This window comes from Sorghum bicolor, chromosome 8 (assembly GCF_000003195.3).
Source record: "Sorghum bicolor cultivar BTx623 chromosome 8, Sorghum_bicolor_NCBIv3, whole genome shotgun sequence".
In the NCBI taxonomy this organism is placed as follows: domain Eukaryota; kingdom Viridiplantae; phylum Streptophyta; class Magnoliopsida; order Poales; family Poaceae; genus Sorghum; species Sorghum bicolor.
Window position 1 is genome coordinate 13,370,450 of NC_012877.2, and position 14,279 is coordinate 13,384,728.

Below are 14,279 nucleotides of genomic sequence, written 5' to 3' on the forward strand. Positions count from 1 at the left end.
TATAGCGTCAGACTTCTGCAGACGCAGTAAGTGCTGACGCAAAAAACATATAGCGTCAAACCAAACTTTTAGCATGAGATAGCATGTTGCTATGAAAATTTTTAGCGTCAGATAGTCTCATGACAATGTTTAGCGTCAGACACTCCTTGGCCAAACATATATCGTCAGATCATCTAATGATCTCAATATATAGCATCAGTTTGTTCTACGACACAATTTGAATATTCAAAAAATAAAAATTGGAAATATGTAGCACATCAAACCCACACTCAAGCTCAATAATGTCCATCACACACAAAGATATAAGGTCACACATGACATGAAGGTTGATACATATATATTATACCATACAATCTTGTCTTGCACACTACATCACACTACATCATCCAACAAAGTCAAGCATACAATCTTATCTTGCATACTACATTATCCAACAAAAGCTTACATAAATGCACACTAGCGAGCAATATATAGTACTTTGTGTTTGATATATAATACTAAGGTTGGTGCACACAATAGGAAATGAAAAACCAAAAGCGCGTCCACCAGGTTGTGGAGAACCATTTTCCATGAACTTAAGCCAAACACTTGTTGTGCCCTGCACTTCCTGGAAAATGTAACATGTAATTAGGCAAGTGGAGAAAATAATGTAAAGTTGTTGTACAATAGTAGTGCACTACTAGTGTGTGAGTACGATCATCTATTTAGTGTTTCATTGCATCCTACTAATTTTGATAAGTCAAATGATAATAGCACTATATTGTTATACAACATACATTTTCCATGAACTTAAGCCAAACACTTGTTGTGCCCTGCACTTCCTGAAAAATGTAACATGTAATTAGGCAAGTGGAGAAAATAATGTAAAGTTGTTGTACAATACTAGTGTGTGAGTACGATCATCTGTTTAGTGTTTCATCGCATCCTACTAATTTTGATAACTCAAATGATAATAGCACTGCATTGTTATACAACATAACAATCTATTTAGTGTTTCATTGCAGCAGATAGAAATGCATGCAGGACAAAAAAAATCTAGTATATATAATCTATTTAGTGTTTCATTGCAAATGGCACCAATCTTAGTATAGACAATCTGATACTTGTGGAAACACTATAAATGGCAAGAAGCTTAGTACATATACTCAAGTTAGACCAAGTAGGAAAGAGTTTCATTTCACTCGGCATAAATTTATTAAATAAATCTACATAATATGTAGTACCTAAGAGAATAGATCAGCTAGGCAAGAGTTAGATCCCATAGGGCCTAAAATAGGAAAAGTTAGATCCCTCTCAAGTGTTGCCCTATACATTAAAAAGAAATTATTAGTAACTAGTGCTAAGATTTTCTAGGAAAAGATCAAAGCATCATTACTCAATGGCCAAATTAAGACTAGGAAACCATTCTATCAACGTTAAAAGGCAAGGAACAAGGAAACATGCAGAGTTATTTTCCCAGACTATGCACATAAAGAACCACATAAACACAATTATTTTCCAACATTAATGTTAACCTGATATTAAACACGACATTGCAAACATGATTTATCTTAATTGTAAAATCTCTCGCTAGCTTATATGAATTTACTCACAAATACATATATAACCATTCCTAAATCCAACTCACGAAGCACATGCTTCCATAGTATCAGAGAAACATGCCTAGGCTGTACCGCCATTGGACTAAAGCGGGGGGTTGCAGGGTAAAGCAGCATCGCAAGTTGCTCTTCGTGGAGGAGTGCTGTCACAGTGGCCACCGCATCCAGATCCCAGCAACCAAAGAGACGAACCCTCTGCTAACTAACAGAGGGAGACAGAGTAGATCTTTGAGAAAGAGGTTGCATAGAGAGAGAAAGAGAGATAGATTTCTCACCATGGTGGCATGGCTGCTCCACCATGCGATGGCTGGCGCCTAGGCATTGCGACTGCTCAGATCTGGAGTGAGGTCGATGGTGGCTCCTGTGCACGGGTCAAGAGGACGCGGCGGCAATGTTTACGTGGGTGGGTGGTGAGGTGGTGGTAGCGGCAACAGATGAGGGTAAGGGTGAGTATACCTGGGCATGCAGCCCGAGCCCGTGAGCACGGCCCGAAGCCCGTCATTTTGGCCCGGCCCTAGCCCGGTCCGGCCCGAAAGTCATTGGGCTCGGGCTGGCACGGCACGGGGCTGCAGGCCGTGCTTGGGCCGCACTTCAGGCCCGCGGGCCGGCACGGCCCGGTCCGTCAAATAACAACATTGTATAAAATAACTCATTTTAATATCTAAATCTATTCTCTACATCTGTCATATGTATTTGAATGTGTTCTTTATACTGATGAAGTGATGAATTGATGAATGTGTTTGAAATATGCTTTTAAATCTGTGTTTATTGATATGTTATTGTTCAACGGGCTATGGGCTGGCCCGGCCTGACGGGCCCGCCCGGTACGCAAAATGGCCCACGGGCCCGTGCCTGGGCCGGAGGTCAGGCCCGCAGGCCGGTAAGGCACGGCCCGCAGGGCACGACGGGCCCCCTCGGCCCGTTAGGCAACGTGCCGGGCCGGCCCGTTGCCCAGGTATAAGGGTGAGGTAGCAGCGGCGGCGGCGGATGCATCCCCTTGGGCGGGTCGCTGCCTTTACGCGAGGTAGGGGCGGGGAAAGAGTTGGTCTCAGGTAGTGGAAGAAGAGCATGAAGAGAGAAAGAAGAGGAGGAAGTGGATAGGGTTAGGGTTTCATCCTCCCAATTTATATGACCCTCAGTGAATCTGAGCCGTTCATCATAATGGATGGCCACGGTTGATTGGGCCTATCACGCCGGTCCATAAAGGGCGAATTTAGGTTGTTGGGCTGATGTTTATTATTATTATTCATTTCTTCTCTTTCATAAATAAATTTATTTCTCGGATACAAATCATGATATATATATATGGTCTACATGATCACTGTGAGGTCTCAAATACTTTCTAAAAAATATATACCGTATATATGTTACTTCATACTCCCTCCATCCCAAATTGTAAGTCATTCCAAGAATTTTGGAGAGTCAAACTTTTCTAAGTTTTACCAAACTTATATGATAAAATAATTATTATTATGATACCAACTAGGTATCATTAGATTCTTCCTTAATTATATTTTCATAGTATACTCACTTTACGTTATAAATTTTAGTATTTCACTCTATAATTTGGTCAAACGTGAAAATGCTTTGACTCTCCAAAATTCTTGGAATGACTTACAATTTTGGGGGGAGGGAGTAGAAGTTTTAAAATGTTTACAATGGATTTATATAGTTTAACTGAATTTTCTGTATTTTTGAAAAATATCTAGGGTTTCTATACTAAAACATGGGCTAGGCCTAAATTTTCGCGGGCCGCTCCCATAATTTACGCGGGACTCAATGTAAGCTAGGCGCGCTCGTGGACTAGGTGGGACCCATTTAATTTTTTGCGTCAGATGGAGTGACGTTGTACAGGGTTTTAGCATCAGATAATATGACATTAAATATGGATATCTATCGCGTCAGACAGTGAATCGGTAAATATAGATTTAGTGTTAGGTGATCTGTAAACAATATTTGGCGTCAGATCATCCAATGATAAAAAAAGATTTAGCGTTACATATCTGATGCTAAAAAAGTGTTGTGGTGTAGTGATTGCTGTAAGCATTATGGTCTTTCTTGTCTTCGGAATAGGTCATCTAATAAAAAGAAAGTTAAGGTAAAACCAAATTGTGTGACCAATGAGGATAAGAAGAGGAAGGCAAAATCACTAGAGCCAGCATTGGGAAGTGAACAACATTCAAATCCTAAATTGTCACATTTAGCTTTGAACTCTGGCCATGAAAATCCAAACCTTGGAGATGAATAAACTTCTCAAGCTAACCCCACTCCTCATGAGGTATGCATAGATGGATGGACCATCACTTATAAAGAGTTTCAACCTCGAATGATCAACCAAGTTAGGAAGAAAGCTAGCCAGCCAGAGACAAACCTTTAGAGTAAGCGAGCTAATAACACACCGAGCAACACCTCAGTGGAAAATAATATCACGAAGGATCCATCTAAGAAAAAGTGTTATCACTGCCAACAGGAAGGACACTATGTAAACTCTTGTCCACAAAAGAACCAACAGTTGTATCATGAAAGTAGCCACACCGAGTCCAAGAGATAGGAGATTGTGCCCTTGTGTAATAAAAACGCTAGTAGCGAAAGTCGAGATTGTGTGACTTGTGAACCTTTACTGCTTGGTTGAATTGTCTTTATGTTTATGTTTGATTTGGATCTTTGTAATGAGTGTAATGATCTTGTGAGTTTCTTCACAATTTCATTTAGTTTATATGTCTAAGGCATAAGGATTAATGACATAAACAGTTGGGTTTTGGTTTTTCTCTTGTCATCTTATCCTGCCTTTCCGGAGTATCACTTCTTTATCAGTTCATATCTTTGGTCTGGGATGACCACAAATCACAAGAAAATTCTGAATGATAGTAGACTTCAAGATCTTTCTCTGACCTCAAGAATCACCCCATAGCTATTTTGGTAATGGAGTTATGAAAATCATAAGATGATACAATTGTGCTGTCAAGAACCTGGACCAGTTTTGGTTGCTTAGTGTTTGAGACAAATGTAACCATAGAATTTGGAAAAGTGTTCTATAACAAAGTTTTAGATAAGTTGCCAAGCTTTCTAACGGTATAAGCTATAACCCTATTGGATTAACAGAACAAGAGTCATGTCCATTTTATTGCGTTGGTGGTTTTCTTATCGCGAGGAAATTTCAAGATATTTAATTCTTCCTTGCACATAAGTTCCTTGGATGTCAAAAGGTCTCAATGCAAGATAATTGTCAAGAAAAAGTGCAAGCTACCTTCATTGTGCCTCCTAGTCGACCTTTCTTAAGGGGGGTAGAACCTTGATATCATGGGTTGATGCATTTTCAACTTCTCTTGAAGTGAGAGTTGTCTCTTAAGATATTCTATGATTATGATCATCTCCCCTTCTCGTGTTATTGACGTTGGTCACCTGATGACAGAGAGTGTAGTATCCCATGGATCAGGAGCCCTATATGATGCCTCTTACTGATACATGGGAAGAGAATGATGATCCTACCCTTGAAGAATGTTATGAGTATGATGAAGCTGAGTACTATCAAAATAATAATATTGAAGAGCAAGTTGGAGGTGAATCAAATCAGAATCCACAACGGTGAAAGAGAAAAAGGAAAAGCCATAAGAAGCCTACTCATGGAAGTAAGGTGTAACGAAACTATATCTATGGAAGACTGAGCAATGTGGATAGGCAAACATTCAGGGAGCTACCAAAGTGGTGGGTGGCTATATTCAAGTAGACTCGGTGCTAGTTTTTGCTCTGTTTGACCCGAGTGCTTCGCATTCTTTCATTTCCGCCGACCTGGTAAAGATGATCGAGCAGGTGTAGTGTCCAACCAGGAAGCCTTTGTTAGTTCAAATCCCAGTGGGAGAAATATAAGAAGATCAGGTGTGCTCAAACATCAATTTTGTCATAAACAAGGAGAACTTCATTGTAAAACTCATTGTGCTAGAGTCACTTGGTATTCCCTTAGTCCTTGGTAATGGATGGTTGTGTGCACACAAAGGAGTGATCTATGGTACCCAATACAAAATGCTCTTAACAGCACTGTCAGAAAAAAGAATTGAGTATCACGGTGGTTCACTCCTACCTCAGGAGGCAAATGCATATTAAGTTTCCATGTCTCTTGGAGTTGTAAGCTAAAAGAAATTAGTAGTCAAGATAGACTTTGGTCAATTACGAATAATAGTTATTCAATGGAAATATTGTTCACGAGATGTGACCTTGAGGTATAAGTGTTCACATTTAGTATGCAAGTTGTGAAGTTGAAAGGGTAATCAAGATATTTTCATGTTTCTCTCAGAGGATCTGAGCCTCTTCCGAATCTCGAGGACGAGATTCATTTTAAGGGAGGTAGAATTGTAATACCCTAAAAATTCCCTTATTTAAAATAGTTCAAATTTGATTTCTGGAGTCAATTTTATGAGCATTAATATATAGGAAAATAATAATTTTTGGGAAGTTACAATTTAATATAAGGTTAGAAACATATTTTGGTGCATACATGCAGTAGCATTTTATTTTCGGTGACGTGTGGTTTTGAGCAAAGGAGTTTTGAATTCAAATTCCATTTGAAAAATGAGCTTTGAAAATTTATTGAAAAATTAAAAGGAAAACCCTATTCCCTCTCCCTCTCTCTCCCATTTCGGCCTGGCCTCCTCTCGGCCTACGCCTCCCTCTCCTTTCTTCTCTTGGGCCAAGGCCTAGCCGGCACCCAGCCCTCCTTTCCTCCCTCCTCTCTCTGACATGTGGGGCCCGACTGTCAGCTTCTCTCCTCTCCTCCCGCAACCACCTCCTCCCCTCTCTCCCTTTGCAGCTGAAACCGCCGGCCGAAGCCGCGCCCCGCTCCCCACTTCCCCACTTCCACCACCTCTGCTTGCCCTTTTGAGCGCGCTCGAGCCCGAGCCTCCTCCCCCTCCCTATTTTTGCTCTCTCTCCATGCCTTTGCTCTCGCTCAATGCACAGAGAATCGCCACCGGTGTCCGCCGCGATCCTCCGCACGTCGTCCGACCGAACCGAGTCGTATCCGCCTCCGATTTTTGCCGTGGTGAGCGTGCCTCCTTTCCCTCTCTCTTCGGCTTTCTCCAATGTGAAAACGTGGTTCCTAGCGCCCTAGCCACGAGCTCCGAGGAGCTGGCCATGGTGCCGCCGTGGTCCAGCGCGCCGGTCACTTCCCCGGCCACATTTTACCCCGTATCGGACTCGCCTCGCTCTCCTCTTTCTCCTAGTTCTTACGGATTGGTAAACGGTGCACCGTAGCGGCCGAGCGAGCACCTCCGGTGAGCTCCTCACCGCCGGCCAAGGAGCGCCACCGTCTCCTCTCTCCCCTCCGCCCGGCCGACACCGCCTGTTTCCCCCGATCTAATCTTGAGTGTCTGTTTTCAATCTGATGGCCAGGAGCACTCCATACCCCTTCGCGGGTGAAATTGCTAAAGAGTCCCTCGAAATTCTAGGATTCAAACCCGCAGTCCAAACGCCTCGTGGAATACGCCAGCCAAGTTTGAAAACGTATTTCTCGCGGGATTGATTTCAAAATACGCTTTCACAAAATTACAAGTTTGCCACTAGATCTATTTGGCTCATAAAATATTCATTTTAACTCCGATTTGACCCATTCAATTTGCGTTAGGTTCGTCTTTGCGAGCTCTACATATTAGTAACCTTGTTTCACCAATTTGAAATATTTTGATTTTGTGACCCTATTTAATTAATTACTTTTCTAATGAAAATCTTATAAAATTCATATCTTCTTCGTTTTAGCTCTGTTTCGATCCGTTCAAGTTGCGTTAGTTTCATAATTTCATAAGCTTCGTGTTGGTACCATTTTTTTCTTAGGTTTACCACTGTTAGATTTCCAAGATAAATACAAGTATGTAGATAGCCTTTGTAGTCCCGTTTAATGCGTAGATTTCGCGTCGTAACTCCATTTTCCGTAAATTTCTCGTTGACGTGATCGTAGCAGCGTGTATATGCTTTTGAAAAAACTTTTATTTAAATTTATTTACTGTTGGTGTACTATTCTAATTATAGCTTTGTTTGCTTTGTGTATGTGTGACCTCAATTGCTTGTGTGTTGATGATTGTTGACCGAGGTAGTACTTCGGTGATCAAGATCAGAGCCTTGGAACCAAGTAAGATCAGCAGGACCAGCAGGAGCAATTGGATCAAGGAAAGTATAGCATTTGGGTTTTAATTCTATGACCATGATCTTGTGACTAGATTAATATAAAACAACAAATGATAATAAAGACTTTTTAGCAACTTGAAGATTTATTCGTAAGTGATAACCAAGATGAAAGTGCAACCATGAAGGCTATGATGGCTCTGGCTTTAGTCAAGTATGAGTAACTTTTCTAGCTGGTTAGAGGTTACCCGCGTGGCGCAAATGGGGGATAGCAGACCGTGGATTCCTTATGGGGTAGAATCACATGGACTGACTACCGAAACCAAGCAGCCCTAACTTGTTAGACGAATCTTTGAAAGACTTCATAGTGATCTCAATTGTCGGCCTCCCTTGGAATGGGGTTAAGAGGTTAGCTACCTCGAGCGAAAGGGTAAATCATGACTCATGGGTAAAGATGTACGACCTCTGCAGAATGTTTAATAAACTGGTATACTAGTCGTGCGCACGGTCACGAGCAGCCATGAGGATTCTTACATTAAGGGTGATGATTCTTGTTGTGTAAATATGCTCATGTTTATTGTTTAATGCTCTATATTATTTATGTCACATTGACCATGAGACCATGGGATCTATACTATCTAGTTGCTATACTTGCGGAGTTCGTCTTGGACTCACTCTTGCTATCTCCCCCACACCTCAGGAGAAATATTGGGCTTGTGATCAACCAGTCAGTTGGATCTTGTAGAGTGAAGTTAATACCTGAAGTTTGGAGTTATCTTCTGTGGTTTGTTGCCTAAGGTTGTTTCTGATTTATTATGTACATTATATAATTTATGCGTTGTCCTTTGATATTACCCCTTATTTATAGCTATATGTGAGGTTTGTCTTCTAAAACTCACATATGGTGCATATCTGATTTTGTTCTTAAAATCGGGTGTTACACCGAGCGAAATCCACCTCTAGTCCCGGACTACGAGCCGGGACTAAGGTTTCGGGACTAAATATCCCACCTTTAGTCCTAGGGAACTTTAGTCCCGGTTGGTATTACCAACCGGGACTAAAGGGCTCGCTAGGCACTGACGTGGCACAGCCCCTTTTAGTCCTGGTTGGTATTACAAACCGGAACTGAAGGTTTTTTTTTCTTTTTTCTTTTTTATTTTCAATTCATTATTGATTTTGGTTTTCAGTTATATATGTTTTCCAATTTATTCTTCGCTGCTATTATCCATATACGTTGCACCTATACGAGAGTGTTATTATTGCACACAAATAAATTATGAAATTATATATATTATAGAGCTATACATATACGTACATACACATTACATTTACAATAATATACAAGTAATCAAGTGTTTGGCCGCCGGTTAAAGGTTGTACAAATGTTTGCCCTCCACTCAAAGCTCATACAAGTGTTCGTTCTTGTTTGCACTATTCAATACCAACCTAGGGTTGTAGTGGAACTCGGCGTCTTCCAGGATAACATGATCGTTGATGAAACCTGCGATCGTCTCCTGGATTGCGACGAGTATTGTGTGGTCGAACACTTGTTCTTTCAATTCCCACTCTCCATTCGCATTAATTAAAGGAAAAGATATTAATATACATAAGATTTATCTTGTTTCAACAAATAAATAAGATATGAATTTAATGTATACACATGTTACTTACTTTGAGCATCTGTTTATAAGGTGTAAATTTGGTACACCGCATGTACTCGCAAACGTAGTATCCACATAAATTGCTACCATATGGCTGTCTGGGCACCCACCTATGTAGAATAGGAGCGGGAAGTGGCACTTTTAGATTCATACGATATCTTTGTACGAACCAAGCCCAAGCCCTGCCCAATAAGTCGGTCGTTGATTAGGTATAGCATAGTAAGTAAAATAGCATGCCCGATATTTAAAGAATGATATAACGTACCTCTAGATCATGTCTATCATGTCTTGGTACATTGCCAACTCTTTTCTCATTGTGTCCCAGACACATAAACATTGGTCCTTGATCTTAATCTCAATGAGTATCCAGTGATCCCTGTATTTGTTTATAGAGTCAATATATATATATATATATATATATATATATATATATATATATATATATATATATATATATATATATATGTATATATATAACTATTACTCTGTATCTAGCTACAAAATAACTTATTTTATAGCCACTTTGAGTTACGATAATTACTATATTAATTTACAAGATTATAGTAACTCCTTACTAAGTGGTTTAGTGTAACATTACGATAAATATCATGTGTTATAGTAACCCAACTATCGTAAATAAGTATACATATTATCGTAAATTAGTATATAAAATTATCGTAAATGGAGGTGGCTACAGAATAACATATTTTGTAGGTAGCTAGAGCATATATATATATATATCTTAATGCTGGATTCACTAAGACATGATATAACACAACACTTTACCCCATATTATAAGGGAAGAGTATCATGTCCTTGTGCCTTTGGTTATAAAAGAACCTCCGGAGGTTCTTCTCCATTTCCTTAGGCCTCAGATTGAATGGATCGTCAGTCTTGGTATCCTTGCACACGACACAGGGATCAATAAAACCAATTCAATCGTCTTATTTCAATCTGAGTTCTCTCATCATGTGTCTGCACATCGTGACCATCGTAATTACGAATACGTACATATGCTAGAGTGGAATTATTGATTAAAAGGAAGAATCACTTACAAACATTAGTAGCTCATGAGAGATTCGTCGAGAGCATCCATATATAGAAGTTGGTGTACTTTACTAAATTGTACCCACATGACGTCATCTCCATGGAAGTAGTGACAGTCTCTGACTTGGATGGCAATATATTACTCGTGCAGCTTGTACATTTGCCTATGAAGTTTTTTTACATTTGCAGGGTTCATAGACTCCTGCCATATCTATACTACTGCCGCCATTCATCAACAACTTCGGCTTCTTTAACATACTCTCGACCCATAAGTTGTTCTATGGAGAGCCCAGTCGCATCCATCCAGTAGGCGAGTTCATCTACGTTCACAGCGTCAGGTGTCGCCATTTGTAGCAAGTTCATGTTGGAACCATATTGATTTTGAACCACTAGTGGCGGCACTGATTGCTACGCTTGTTGGCTAAGCTGTGCAACCTCTTTCCCGGCCTTCTATTTCCTTTTGTCCGCCTTAATTGTTTTTGTGATAGTACGCTCGTAGTCTCGTAGTGGTGGTGCTGTTTTTTTACTAGAGGTAAGCTTCTCATCTTGCATAGCCTGTACCACTTGCCTCAACTTTGAGCGAGGATACAATAGGAATGGCTTCTCTTGCTTTGCTCGTGCGGCAGCTTTGGTTTTTTCTAAGAACGCTTGCACATCTGACTTAACTGAAGCCTCAAGTTCTTCATCAGTCTTCTCATATGAAAGCTTGGTCATCTTCGGGATCTTTGTGACCACAGCTTGTTTCTGCAGCATAGGTTGGACCGATCTTTGTGGGCCAGTGGGCCTCTTGTTTCTTGATGAACCAATCAGTGCCGATGAGGCATCCGGTGTTGGCATTGGAGGAGGCAGCGGTGGAGCGGTTGGAGCTTGCTGTGGTGGAGGAGATTTGGCCACTGGCGGCGTTGGTCGTGGAGGAGATACGGCCGATGGTGGGGATGCAGCCTTGTCTTGTATGAAATCATCCTCGTCGTCGTGTCCCACAGCACTCTGGTCATGTGGTGAATGGATACACAGACTTAGGTTGGGGGAGGTGCTGATGTGAAAAAAACAAACAAGGTATATACATGAGTCAACCATAATGTAATACAGTAAATAATTAGTGAAAAGAAATTGCGTTCACATTCATCCGCACCTAGGGCTCGGTTGTTGTTGAGGGGGAGGAAGTGATGGCGCCCTAGGAATAATGATGTACCATTTCTTCCAACATATGAATGTCTTCTCTGCTTCACCTAGGGTCTTCTCCCCATCACCACCTTCGATATCCATAGGCACATTTTCATGGCCTTTGACCACTCTATCCACCGAGACACTAGCATATCGAGGTGGTATTATGACCGTGTGGATCCTTGGTGTCTTTGTGGGGTCAATAGGAGATACAACACCAGTAGCCACCTTGACTGTGGCATTCCCCTCAGGAATATGCAGCTCACAAGACGTCAATGGAGCAGTGACGTCATCCACCGAGAAGCGCAGCTCTGCATCATCTTGCCTCATAGGCACCTCTATAAAAGCAGAACTGCTTTTCAACTGACAAGAGCCAGGGCTGATGTTGGCGTCCGGCTGTGACAAGCTCTGGAGGTGGGAACTTACAACTTCCTCCATGGCCTTTTTGATTTGCTCATTCATAGTGGCCTTAAGCGCTTCCTCCCGCTTTATTGCCTAACGAGCCTCTTCAGTGGCCTTCATAACAGCCTCCTCCAACTTTTGTAGCCGTTCCCTGTCATCTTCCTTCTTTCTCTAGTGGCTTCTATATGTTTTTGTCTTGAGGGAAGGCATGCTCTCACGACATAGAGCCATAGCCTCTTGTCTGTCCACCATGCTCAGGGTTCCCCAGGGCATATGCCACCTCATATTTATCTCTGTTCGGCTACCACTATTCACTTTGAGCGATGGAGCGAGTTTCATGAGATCTTTCTCCTATAGCTTTCCGGTCTCTAGGTCCAAGCTGCCCCTGTGAGCAAAAAACTAGTGCTTGGCGCGCTCAGGCCAGTCGACAGATTCTGGCACCAGCCCCTTATCAATTAGCTCTTGCTCGGCTTTTTCCCACATAGGAATGGCAGTAGGGTAGCCACCTGATCCCATCCTATGGTGGTAGGTCTTGTGTCAGGCATTCTCTTGGTTCCTTCTTGGCCGTTGCTGACCCTCTTCTGACGTCTTGAACTGTACAAAGTTTTCCCAAAATAGCCGCAGCTTGACAAAGTTCTTAGAGTTGAAATCCGGAGTCTTGTTCTTCTTGATATAGTCATTTATATGCTTCTTCCAGCACTAGAATTGTGTGGCTATCTTCTTCATAGACCAATCGCAAACTCTATCCTTCAACTCTGAATCGTTTGTGTGTAGTGTGAAATGTTGCAACATGTCACCCCATACTAGTTCCTTGTCATGGTTAGAGACAACTAATTTCAGAGTGTTGCTTATTTTCTTCCATTCATGGGCATTGATCGGGAGCCTATCCCAGGCAAGGTACCCTAAGTGGTTGACAAAGGCCCTTGCATAGGTTCCACGTGGCTGGCCTGTTGCCACGTCGAAATCCATGATAACCAACCGGCCCTCCATCGGCTTCTTCGGGCCTCGTACTTTTCTCTGGTACCCGTGGTTGTCGTCGAGCCAGATCGCTATGTAGGCATAAACAAGACAATTAATAAAGGAAATTATTTTGAATTTCATGTATATAAACATAGAAGGTTGCATATTAGACCTAGCCAGCATTGTCTTTCGGTACGCCTTCGAGGGCCAAGTATTGAGAACCATCATCGATGCCTCGAGGGTTCTCATCGCATTCGCGATCATCATAACGAACTTGTTCATCGCCTTCGTGGATCATGTTCATCAATATTTCTTCATCATCTCTTGGGTCGACCATTTCTACAAAAAATGTGTATATGTGATGGTAATTATAAATGTTGAACCCTAGACGTTAATTATACGGTATGTAACGTTTATGGTGTAGGTTTCCTAGGGTTTACAGCGTAGGGTTTAGGGTTTACGGCTTAGGGTTTAGGGTTTACAGTGTTGGGCTTAGGGTTTAGGGTTTACGGCGTAGGGCTTAGGGTTTAGGGTTTACGGCATAGGGTTTAGGGTTTAGTGTATGTCATTTGATTATGAACATCATTTGCTAACAAAAGTGGAATCAAGTGTATCTCTCATAAATAAATTGATTAAGTAAGTTATAGGTAAAATTTACTAATTTATATCACTAATTATAAATATACTACTAGTAGTGTATGTCATTTGATTATGAACATCATTTGCTACCAAAAGTGGGATTATCAAGTGTACCGCTCACAAATAAATAGATTAAGTAAGTTTCAGGTAAAATTTACTATTTTATATCACTAATTATAAAGCCGGTGATGCTTTTAGACCTCGAAACTTTGAATTCTAGCTAGATAATAAACACAATAGATGAATTCTAGCTAATTGAATAGTAATTGATTAATAAACACTAATTGATTAATAAACATCATTTATACATAATATATGCATTCTAGCTAGATAAATACATGAATCTCTAGACAGACCTATATTTTGAAGCCGGTGATGCTTTTAGACCTCAAAACTTTGAATCTGCAGTTCTGCACTGGAAAAATAAAATTGGTTAATACATATGAAATATTATTGACAACTAATATCACTAATGTATTTTTAATGTTTGTGTGTGTTTGTTAATTCACTAATATATATGTGTGTTAATATATATACATATATATTATGAATTTTTTATTTATATTACATTTATAATATATATATGTATATATATATATGTGTGTGTGTGTTAATATATATACATATATATTATGAATTTTTTTATTGATATTACATTTATAATATATATATATATACACACACATTTTTTATATTA

The 14,279-nt window shown here is 40.6% G+C and overlaps 1 long non-coding RNA gene across 2 annotated transcripts; it reads right to left on the reverse strand.

Annotated features, from left to right (window-relative positions):
- LOC110429653 lies at window positions 247–2,044 on the reverse strand. Of its 2 annotated transcripts, XR_002446762.1 has the most exons (4): window positions 1,874–2,044; window positions 1,224–1,305; window positions 777–821; window positions 247–607 (listed from the first exon to the last, which is right to left on the reverse strand). It is a non-coding gene; the product is annotated as an uncharacterized LOC110429653 (long non-coding RNA). The 2 variants fall into 2 exon arrangements; XR_002446761.1 differs by lacking the exon at window positions 1,224–1,305.